Below are 9990 nucleotides of genomic sequence, written 5' to 3' on the forward strand. Positions count from 1 at the left end.
CTCTCAGTCTCTCTCACTTTGTCTCTGTCTCTCTCTGTCTCTCTCTTTGTCTCTGTCTCTCTCTGTCTCTCTCTTTGTCTCTCTCTGTCTCTCTCTTTGTCCCTCTCTGTCTAACTCTCTCTCTATCTCTCTCTGTGTCTCTCTCTGTGTCTATCACTCTCTCTGTCTCTCTTTCTGTCTCTCTCTGTTTCTATCTCTGTCTCTCTCTGTCTCTCTCTTAGTCTCTGTCGCTCTCTGTTTGTCTCTCTGTCTCTCTCAGTCTCTCTCACTCTGTCTCTGTCTCTCTCTTTGTCTCTGACTCTCTCTGTGTCTCTCTATGTGTTTCTCTGTGTCTCTGTCTCTGTCTCTCTGTCTCTCTGTCTGTCTCTCTCTCTGTCTTTGTTTGTCTCTCTCTGTGTCTCTCTCTGTCTCTCTATGTCTCTTTCTCTGTATGTCTCTGTCTCTCTCTGTTTCTCTCTCTGTATGTCTCAGTCTCTTTCACTCTGTCTCTGTCTCTCTCTGTGTCTCTCTATGTCTCTATCTCTGTTTCTCTGTAAATCTCTCTGTCTCTCTCTGTGTCTCTCTGTCTCTCTCAGTCTCTCACTGTCTCTCTCTTCTCTCTTTGTCTCTCTCTCTGTATGTCTCTGTCTCTCTGTGTCTCTCTCTTTCTCTCTCTGTCTTTCTCAGTCACTCCCTTTGTCTTTGTCTCTCTCTCTGTCTCTCTCTCTGTCTCTCTCTGTTTCTCTCTCTGTCTCTCTCTCTGTCTCTCTCTGTCTCTATCTCTTACTCTCTCCTTCTCTCTCTGTCTCTCTCTGTCTCTCTCTGTCTCTTTCTCTCCATCTCTGTCTCTCTCAGTCTCTCTCTGTCTCTCTCTGTCTCTCTCTCCATCTACCTCTGTTTCTTTCTTTGTCTCTCCCTGTCTCTCTCTCTGTCTCTCTCCGTCTCTCTCGGTCTCTCTCATCTCTCTCTGTCTCTCTCTCTCTGTGTCACTCTCTGTGTCTCTCTCTGTCTCTCTATCTGTCTCTCTCTGTCTCTCTCTGTCTGTCACTGTCTCTCTCTCTGTCTCTTTTCTGTCTCTCTCTGTCTCTCTCTCTGTCTCTCTCTTTCTCTTTCTCTGTCTCTCCCTCTATCTCTTTGTCTCTCTCTGTCTCTCTCTGTATTTCTCAGTCATTCTCTTTATCTCTGTCTCTCTCTGTGACTCTCTCTGTCTCTATTTCTGTCTCTCTCTGTCTCTCTCTGTCTTTCTCAGTCACTCCCTTTATCTCTCTCTCTCTGTCACTCTCTGTCTCTCTCTGTTTCTCTTTCTGTCTCTCTCTCTGTCTCTCTCTGTCTCTATCTCTTACACTCTCTGTCTCTCTCTGTCTCTCTCTGTGTCTCTTTATCTCTATCTCTGTATAACTCTGTCTCTCTCTCTCTTGTCTCTGTCTCTCTCTCTGTCTCTCTCTGTCTCTCTCTCTGTGTCTCTCTGTCTCTCTCTGTGTCTCTCTCTGTCTCTCTCTGTGTCTCTCTGTGTCTCTTTCTCTCTATCTCTGTCTATCTCTGTCTCTCTCTGTCTCACTCAGTCTCTCTCTCTCTCTGTCTCTCTCTGTTTCTCTCTCTGTCTCTCTCTCTGTCTCTCTCTGTCTCTATCTCTTACTCTCTCTGTCTCTCTCTGTCTCTGTCTCTCTCTCTGTATCTCTCTCTCTCTCTCTGTGTCTCTCTTGTCTCTCTCTGTGTCGCTCTGTGTCTCTTTCTCTCTATCTCTGTCGATCTCTGTCTCTCTCTGTCTCTCTCAGTCTCTCTCTCTCTCTGTCTCTCTCTGTCTCTATCTCTTACTCTCTCTGTCACTCTCTGTCTCTCTCTGTGTCTCTTTCTCTCTCTCTCTGTCTCTCTCTGTCTCTCTCTGTCTCTCTCATCTCTCTCTGTCTCTCTCTCTGTCTCTCTCTGTGTCTCTCTCTGTCTCTCTCTCTGTCTCTCTCTGTGTCTCTCTCTGTCTCTCTATCTGTCTCTCTCTGTCTCTCTCTGTCTCTGTCTCTCTCTGTGTCTTTTCTGTCTCTCTCTGTCTCTCTCTCTGTCTCTCTCTTTCTCTTTCTCTATCTCTCCCTCTGTCTATATCTGTGTCTCTCTCTGTATCTCTCTCTGTCTCTCTCTGTCTCTGTCTTTCACTCTGTTTCTCTCTTTGTCTCTCTCTGTCTCTCTCTCTGTGTCTCTCTCTATATTTCTCAGTCATTCTCTTTGTCTCAGTCTCTCTCTCTCTCTGTCTCTCTCTGTCTCTTTCTCTGTCTCTCTCTCTGTCTCTCTCTGTCTCTTTATCTGTCTCCCTCTGTCTCTCCCTGTCTCTCTCTCAGTCCCTCTCTGTCTCTCTCTATGTCTCCCTGTGTCTCTCTCTAACTCTGTCTCTCTCTGTGTCTCTCTGTGCCATTCTCTGTCTCTCTCTGTCTCTCTCTGTCTCTCATTTTCTCTCTCAGTCTCTCTCTGTCTCTAACTCTGTCTCTCCCTGTTTATCTCCTGTCTCTCTCTGTCTCTCTCTGTTTCTCTCTATGTCTTTATCTGTTTCATGTGTCTCTCTCTCTGTCTCTATTTGTCTCTCTATGTCTCCCTCCCTCTCTGTATCTCTCTGTCTCTCTCAGTCTCTATCTCTGTCTCTCTCAGTCTCTCTCTGTCTCTCTCTGTCTCTCTGTGTGTCTCTCTCTCTGTCTCTCTCTGTCTCTCTCGGTCTCTATCTCTGTCTCTCTCTGTCTCTCTATGTCTCTCTCTGTCTCTCTCTGTCTCTCTCTGTCTCCCTCTGTGTCTCTCTCTGTCTCTCATTGTCTCTCTCTGTCTCCTTGTCTCTCTCTGTCTCTCAGTCTCTCTCACTTTGTCTCTGTCTCTCTCTGTCTCTCTCTTTGTCTCTGTCTCTCTCTGTCTCTCTCTTTGTCCCTCTCTGTCTAACTCTCTCTCTCTATCTCTCTCTGTGTCTCTCTCTGTGTCTATCACTCTCTCTGTCTCTCTTTCTGTCTCTCTCTGTTTCTATCTCTGTCTCTCTCTGTCTCTCTCTTAGTCTCTGTCGCTCTCTGTTTGTCTCTCTGTCTCTCTCAGTCTCTCTCACTCTGTCTCTGTCTCTCTCTTTGTCTCTGTCTCTCTCTGTGTCTCTCTATGTGTTTCTCTGTGTCTCTGTCTCTGTATCTCTGTCTCTCTGTCTGTCTCTCTCTCTGTCTTTGTTTGTCTCTCTCTGTGTCTCTCTCTGTCTCTCTATGTCTCTCTCTCTGTATGTCTCTGTCTCTCTCTGTTTCTCTCTCTGTATGTCTCAGTCTCTTTCACTCTGTCTCTGTCTCTCTCTGTGTCTCTCTGTGTATCTCTATGAGTCTCTTTGTGTCTCTGTCTCTCTATCTCTGTCTCTCTATGTCTCTGTCTCTCTCTGTGTCTCCCTCTGTCTCTCTCTGTGTCTTTCTCTGTCTCTCTCTGTCTCTCTCTGTCTCTCATTGTCTGTCTCGGTCACTCTCTGTCTCTAACTCTGTCTCTCCCTGTTTATCTCCAGTCTCTCTCTGTCTCTCTCTGTGTCTCTCTATGTCTCTATCTGTTTCATGTGTCTCTCTCTCTGTCTCTCTTTGTCTCTCTCTGTCTCCCTCCCTCTCTGTATCTCTCTGTCTCTCTCAGTCTCTATCTCAGTCTCTCTCAGTATCTCTCTGTCTCTCTCTGTCTCTCTGTGTGTCTCTCTCTGTCTCTCTCTGTCTCTCTCTCTCTGTCTCTCTCTGTCTCTCTCTCTGTATCTCTCTCTCTGTCTCTCTCTGTGTCTCTCTCTGTCTCTCTCTGTGTCTCTCTGTGTCTCTTTCTCTCTATCTCTGTCTATCTCTGTCTCTCTCTGTCTCTCTCAGTCTCTCTCTCTGTCTCTCTCTGTTTCTCTCTCTGTCTCTCTCTCTGTCTCTCTCTGTCTCTATCTCTTACTCTCTCTGTCTCTCTCTTTCTCTCTCTGTGTCTCTTTCTCTCTATCTCTGTCTATGTCTGTCTCTCTCTGTCTCTCTCAGTCTCTCTCTCTGTCTCTCTCTGTCTCTCTGTATCTCTCTCTCTGTCTCTCTCTGTGTCTCTCTCTGTCTCTCTCTGTGTCTCGATTTGTCTCTCTCTGTCTCTCTCTCTGTTTCTCTCCATCTTTCTCTGTTTCTTTCTTTGTGTCTCTCTGTCTCTCTCTGTCTCTCTCTTTCTCTATCTCTTACTCTCTCTGTCTCTCTCTGTCTCTCTCTGTGTCTCTTTCTCTCTCTCTCTGTCTCTCTCTGTCTCTCTCTGTCTCTCTCGTCTCTCTCTGTCTCTCTCTGTGTCTCTCTCTGTGTCTCTCTCTGTCTCTCTATCTGTCTCTCTCTGTCTGTCTCTGTCTCTCTCTCTGTCTCTTTTCTGTCTCTCTCTGTCTCTCTCTTTCTCTTTCTCTGTCTCTCCCTCTGTCTATCTCTGTGTCTCTCTCTGTATCTCTCTCTGTCTCTCTCTGTCTCTGTCTTTCTCTCTGTTTCTCCCTTTGTCTCTCTCTGTCTCTCTCTCTGCGTCTCTCTCTCCGTATTTCTCAGTCATTCTCTTTGTCTCTGTCTCTCTCTCTGTCTCTTTCTGTCTCTTGCTCTGTCTCTATCTTTCTCTCTCTGTGTCTCTCTCTGTCTCTTTCTCTGTCTCTCTCTCTGTCTCTCTATCTCTTTCTCTGTCTCTCTCTGTCTCTCTCTGTCTCTTTATCTGTCTCCCTCTGACTCTCCCTGTCTCTCTCTCAGTCCCTCTCTGTCTCTCTCTGTGTCTCCCTGTGTCTCTCTCTATCTCTGTCTCTCTCTGTGTCTCTCTCTGTCACTCTCTGTTTCTCTCTCTGTCTCTGTCTCTGTCTATCTCTCTGTCTCTCTCTTTGTCTCTCTGTCTCTCTCTGTCTTTCTCTGTCTCTCCCCTTTGTCTCTTTTCTGTCTCTCTCTGTCTCTCTTTGTCTCTCTCAGTATCTCTCTGTCTCTCTCAGTCTCTCTCACTCTGTCTCTATCTCTCTCTCTCTGTGTCTGTCTCCTTTTCTTTCTCTCTATCTGTCCTTCTCTGTCTTTCTCTGTCTCTCTCTTTCTTTCTCTGTCTCTCTTTGTGTCTCTCTCTGTCTCACTCTCTCTGTCTCTCTCTGTTTCTCTCTGTGTCTCTCTCTGTCTCTCTTCTCTCTTTGTCTCTCTGTATCTATATGCTCTCTTTGTGTAACTCTCTGTCTCTCTCTTTTTCTCTCTGTGTCTCTCTCTGTCTCTCTCTGTCTCTCACGTCTCTCTCTGGCTCTCTCTCTGTCTCTCTCTGTGTCTCTGTGTTTCTCTCTCTGTCTCTCTCTCTGTCTCTTTTCTGTCCTTCTCAGTCTCTCTCTCTGTCTCTCTCTTTGTCTCTCTCTTTTTCTTTCTCTGTCTCTACCTCTGTCTCTCTCTGTGTCTCTCTCTGTATCTCTCTCTGTCTATCTCTGTCTCTGTCTGTCTCTCTCTCTGTCTCTCTCTGTCTCTCTCTGTCTGTCTCTGTCTCTATCTGTCTCTCTCTCTGTCTCTCTCTGTCTCTCTCTGTTTCTCTCTCTTTATCTCTGTTTATCTCTGTCTCTCTCTGTCTCTCTGTTTCTCTCTGTCTCTCTCTGTCTCTCTCTGTGTCTCTCTCTTTATCTCTGTTTATCTCTGTCTCTCTCTGTCTCTCTGTCTCTCTCTGTCTCTCTCTGTCTCTCTCTCTGTATCGCTCTCTGTCTCTCTCTGTCTCTCTTTCTTGTATCTCTCTCTCTCTCTCTGTATCTCTCTCTGTCTCTCTCTGTGTCTCTCTCTGTCTCTCTCTCTGTTTCTCTCTGTCTCTATCTCTCTCTGTCCCTCTCTCTCCTTCTGTCTCTCTCTGTCTCTCTCTCTGTCTCTCTCTGTATCTCTCTGTCTCTCTCTGTGTGTGTCTCTCTCTCTGTCTCTCTCTGTCTCTCTCTATCTCTCTATGTGTCTCTCTTTGTCTCTCTCTGTCTCTCTCATCTCTCTCTGTCTCTCTCTCTATCTGTCACTCTCTGTGAATCTCTCTGTCTCTCTCTGTCTCTCTCTGTCTCTCTCTCTCTGTCTCTTTTCTGTCTCTCTCTGTCTCTCTCTCTGTCTCTCACTCTCTCTGTGTCTTTCTGTCTCTCTCTGTCTGTCTCTCTGTTTCTCTATTTGTCTCTATCTGTCTCTCTCTCTGTCTCTCTCTGTGTCTCTCTCTGTCTCTCTATGTCTCTCTCTGTATGTCTCTCTCGGTCTCGCTCTCTGTCTCTCTCAGTCTTTCTAACTCTGTCTCTGTCTCTCTCTGTCTCTCTGTCTCTCTCTTTTTCTCTCTATGTGTCTCTCTCTGTCTATCTCTGTCACTCTCTGTCTCTCTCTGTCTATCTCTGTCTCTCTCTCTGTCTCTCTCTGTTTCTCTCTCTGTCTCTCTCTCTGTTTCTCTCTGTCTCTATCTCTCTCTCTGTCTCTCTCTCTCCTTTTGTCTCTCTCTGTCTCTCTCTCTGTCTCTCTCTGTATCTCTCTGTCTCTCTCTCTGTCTCTCTCTCTCTCTGTCTCTCTCTGTCTCTCTCTATCTCTCTATGTGTCTCTCTTTGTCTCTCTCTGTCTCTCTCGTCTCTCTCTGTCTCTCTCTCTATCTGTCACTCTCTGTGAATCTCTCTGTCTCTCTCTGTCTCTCTCTGTCTCTCTCTCTCTTTCTCTTTTCTGTCTCTCTCTGTCTCTCTCTCTGTCTCTCTCTCTCTCTGTCTCTTTATGTCTCTCTCTGTCTCTTTCTCTGTTTCTCTATTTGTCTCTATCTGTCTCTCTCTCTGTCTATCTCTGTGTCTCTCTCTATGTCTCTCTATGTCTCTCTCTGTATGTCTCTCTCGGTCTCGCTCTCTGTCTCTCTCAGTCTCTCTAATTCTTTCTCTGTCTCTCTCTGTCTCTCTGTCTCTCTCTTTTTCTCTCTATGTGTCTCTCTCTGTCTATCTCTGTCACTCTCTGTCTCTCTCTGTCTCTCTCTGTCTCTCTCTCTGTCTCTCTCTGTTTCTCTCTCTGTCTCTCTCTCTGTTTCTCTCTGTCTCTATCTCTCTCTCTGTCTCTCTCTCTCCTTCTGTCTCTCTCTGTCTCTCTCTCTGTCTCTCTCAGTATCTCTCTGTCTCTCTCTGTATCTCTCTCTATCTCTGTCTCTCTCTGTCTCTCTCTATCTCTCTATGTGTATCTCTTTGTCTCTCTCTGTCTCTCTCATCTCTCTCTCTCTCTCTCTCTGTCACTCTCTGTGAATCTCTCTGTCTCTCTCTGTCTCTCTCTGTATCTCTCTGTCTCTCTCTCTGTCTCTCTCTCTCTGTCTCTCTCTGTCTCTCTCTATCTCTCTGTGTGTCTCTCTTTGTCTCTCTCTGTCTCTCTCTGTCTGTCTCTGTCTCTCTCTCTCTGTCTCTCTCTGTCTCTCTCTCTGTATCTCTCTCTCTGTCTCTCTCTGTGTGTCTCTCTCTGTCTTTCTCTGTGTCTCTCTGTGTCTCTTTCTCTCTATCTCTGTCTATCTCTGTCTCTCTCTGTCTCTCTCTGTATCTCTCTGTCTCTCTCTCTGTCTCTCTCTCTCTGTCTCTCTCTGTCTCTCTCTATCTCTCTGTGTGTCTCTCTTTGTCTCTCTCTGTCTCTCTCTGTCTGTCTCTGTCTCTCTCTCTCTGTCTCTCTCTGTCTCTCTCTCTGTATCTCTCTCTCTGTCTCTCTCTGTGTGTCTCTCTCTGTCTTTCTCTGTGTCTCTCTGTGTCTCTTTCTCTCTATCTCTGTCTATCTCTGTCTCTCTCTGTCTCTCTCAGTCTCTCTCTCTCTCTGTCTCTCTCTGTTTCTCTCTCTGTCTCTCTCTCTGTCTCTCTCTGTCTCTATCTCTTACTCTCTCTGTCTCTCTCTGTGTCTCTTTCTCTCTCTCTCTGTCTCTCTCTGTCTCTCTCTGTCTCTCTCGTCTCTCTCTGTCTCTCTCTCTGTCTCTCTCTGTTTCTCCCAGTGTCTCTCCCCGTCTCTCTCTGTCTCTATCTCTGTCTCTGTCAGTGTCTCTCTTTCTCTCCTTCTGTCTCTCTCTGTCTCTATCTCTGTCTCTCTCTCTCTGTGTCTCTCTCTGTCTCTGTCTGTCTCTCTCTGTCTCTCTCTGTCTCTCTCTGTGTCTCTCTCTATCTCTCTTTGTGTCTCTCTCTGTCTCTCACTGTCTCTCTCTGTCTGCTACTGTCTCTCTCTGTCTCTCTCTGTGTCTCTCTGTGTCTCTCCATGTCTCTCTCTGTGTCTCTCTCTGTCTCTCTCTGTGTCTCTCTCTGATTCTCTCTGTCTCTCTGTCTGTTTCTGTCTCTTTCTGTCTCTCTCTATATATCTCTCTGTCTCTCTCTGTGTCTTTCTTTGTCTCACTCTGTCTCTATCTGTCTCTTTCTGTCTCTCTCTCTGTCTCTCTCTCTGTCTCTCTCTGTCTCTGTCTGTCTTTCTCTGTCTCTCTGTCTCTCTCTCTGTCTCTCTCTGTTTCTCTCTGTGTCTTTCTCTGTCTCTCTATGTCTCTCTCTGTGTCTCTCTCTGTCTCTCTCCGTCTCTCTCTGTCTTTCTCTGTCTCTCTTTGTCTCTTTCTCTTTGTCTCTTTTCTGTATCTATGTCTCTCTCTCTGTCTATCTCTGTCTGTCTCTGACTATCTCTGTCTCTCTCTGTGTCTCTCTCTGTCTCTCTCTGTCTCTCTGTCTCTCTCAATCTCTATCTCTGTCTCTCTCAGTCTCTTTCTGTCTCTCTCTGTCTCTCTCTCTGTTTCTCTATTTGTCTCTATCTGTCTCTCTCTCTGTCTATCTCTGTGTCTCTCTCTATGTCTCTCTATGTCTCTCTCTGTATGTCTCTCTCGGTCTCGCTCTCTGTCTCTCTCAGTCTCTCTAATTCTTTCTCTGTCTCTCTCTGTCTCTCTGTCTCTCTCTTTTTCTCTCTATGTGTCTCTCTCTGTCTATCTCTGTCACCCTCTGTCTCTCTCTCTGTCTCTCTCTGTCTCTCTCTCTGTATCTCTCTGTTTCTCTCTCTGTCTCTCTCTGTTTCTCTCTCTGTCTCTCTCTGTATCTCTCTCTATCTCTCTCTCTGTCTCTCTCTGTCTCTCTCTATCTCTCTATGTGTATCTCTTTGTCTCTCTCTGTCTCTCTCATCTCTCTCTGTCTCTCTCTCTCTGTCACTCTCTGTGAATCTCTCTGTCTCTCTCTGTCTCTCTCTGTATCTCTCTGTCTCTCTCTCTGTCTCTCTCTCTCTCTCTGTCTCTCTCTGTCTCTATCTATCTCTCTGTGTGTCTCTCTTTGTCTCCATCTGTCTCTCTCTGTCTGTCTCTGTCTCTCTCTCTCTGTCTCTCTCTGTCTCTCTCTCTGTATCTCTCTCTCTGTCTCTCTCTCTGTGTCTCTCTCTGTCTCTCTCTGTGTCTCTCTGTGTCTCTTTCTCTCTATCTCTGTCTATCTCTGTCTCTCTCAGTCTCTCTCTCTCTCTGTCTCTCTCTGTTTCTCTCTCTGTCTCTCTCTCTGTCTCTCTCTGTCTCTATCTCTTACTCTCTCTGTCTCTCTCTGTGTCTCTTTCTCTCTCTCTGTCTCTCTCTATCTCTCTGTCTCTTTCTCTGTCTCTCTCTCTGTCTCTCTCTGTCTCTTTATCTGTCTCCCTCTGTCTCTCCCTGTCTCTCTCTCAGTCCCTCTCTGTCTCTCTCTGTGTCTCCCTGTGTCTCTCTCTATCTCTGTCTCTCTCTGTCTCTCTCTGTTTCTCTCTCTGTCTCTCTCTGTCTCTGTCTCTGTCTCTGTCTCTGTCTCTGTCTCTCTCTTTGTCTCTCTGTCTCTCTCTGTCTTTCTCTGTCTCTCCCCTTTGTCTCTTTTCTGTCTCTCTCTGTCTCTCTTTGTCTCTCTCAGTATCTCTCTGTCTCTCTCAGTCTCTCTCACTCTGTCTCTATCTCTCTCTCTGTGTGTCTGTCTCTTTTTCTTTCTCTCTATCTGTCCTTCTCTGTCTTTCTCTGTCTCTCTCTTTCTTTCTCTGTCTCTCTTTGTGTCTCTCTCTGTCTCACTCTCTCTGTCTCTCTCTGTTTCTCTCTGTGTCTCTCTCTGTCTCTCTTCTCTCTTTGTCTCTC

Source organism: Mus caroli, unplaced genomic scaffold (assembly GCF_978045245.1).
Source record: "Mus caroli unplaced genomic scaffold, Mus_caroli_1 scaffold_21, whole genome shotgun sequence".
In the NCBI taxonomy this organism is placed as follows: Eukaryota; Metazoa; Chordata; class Mammalia; order Rodentia; family Muridae; genus Mus; species Mus caroli.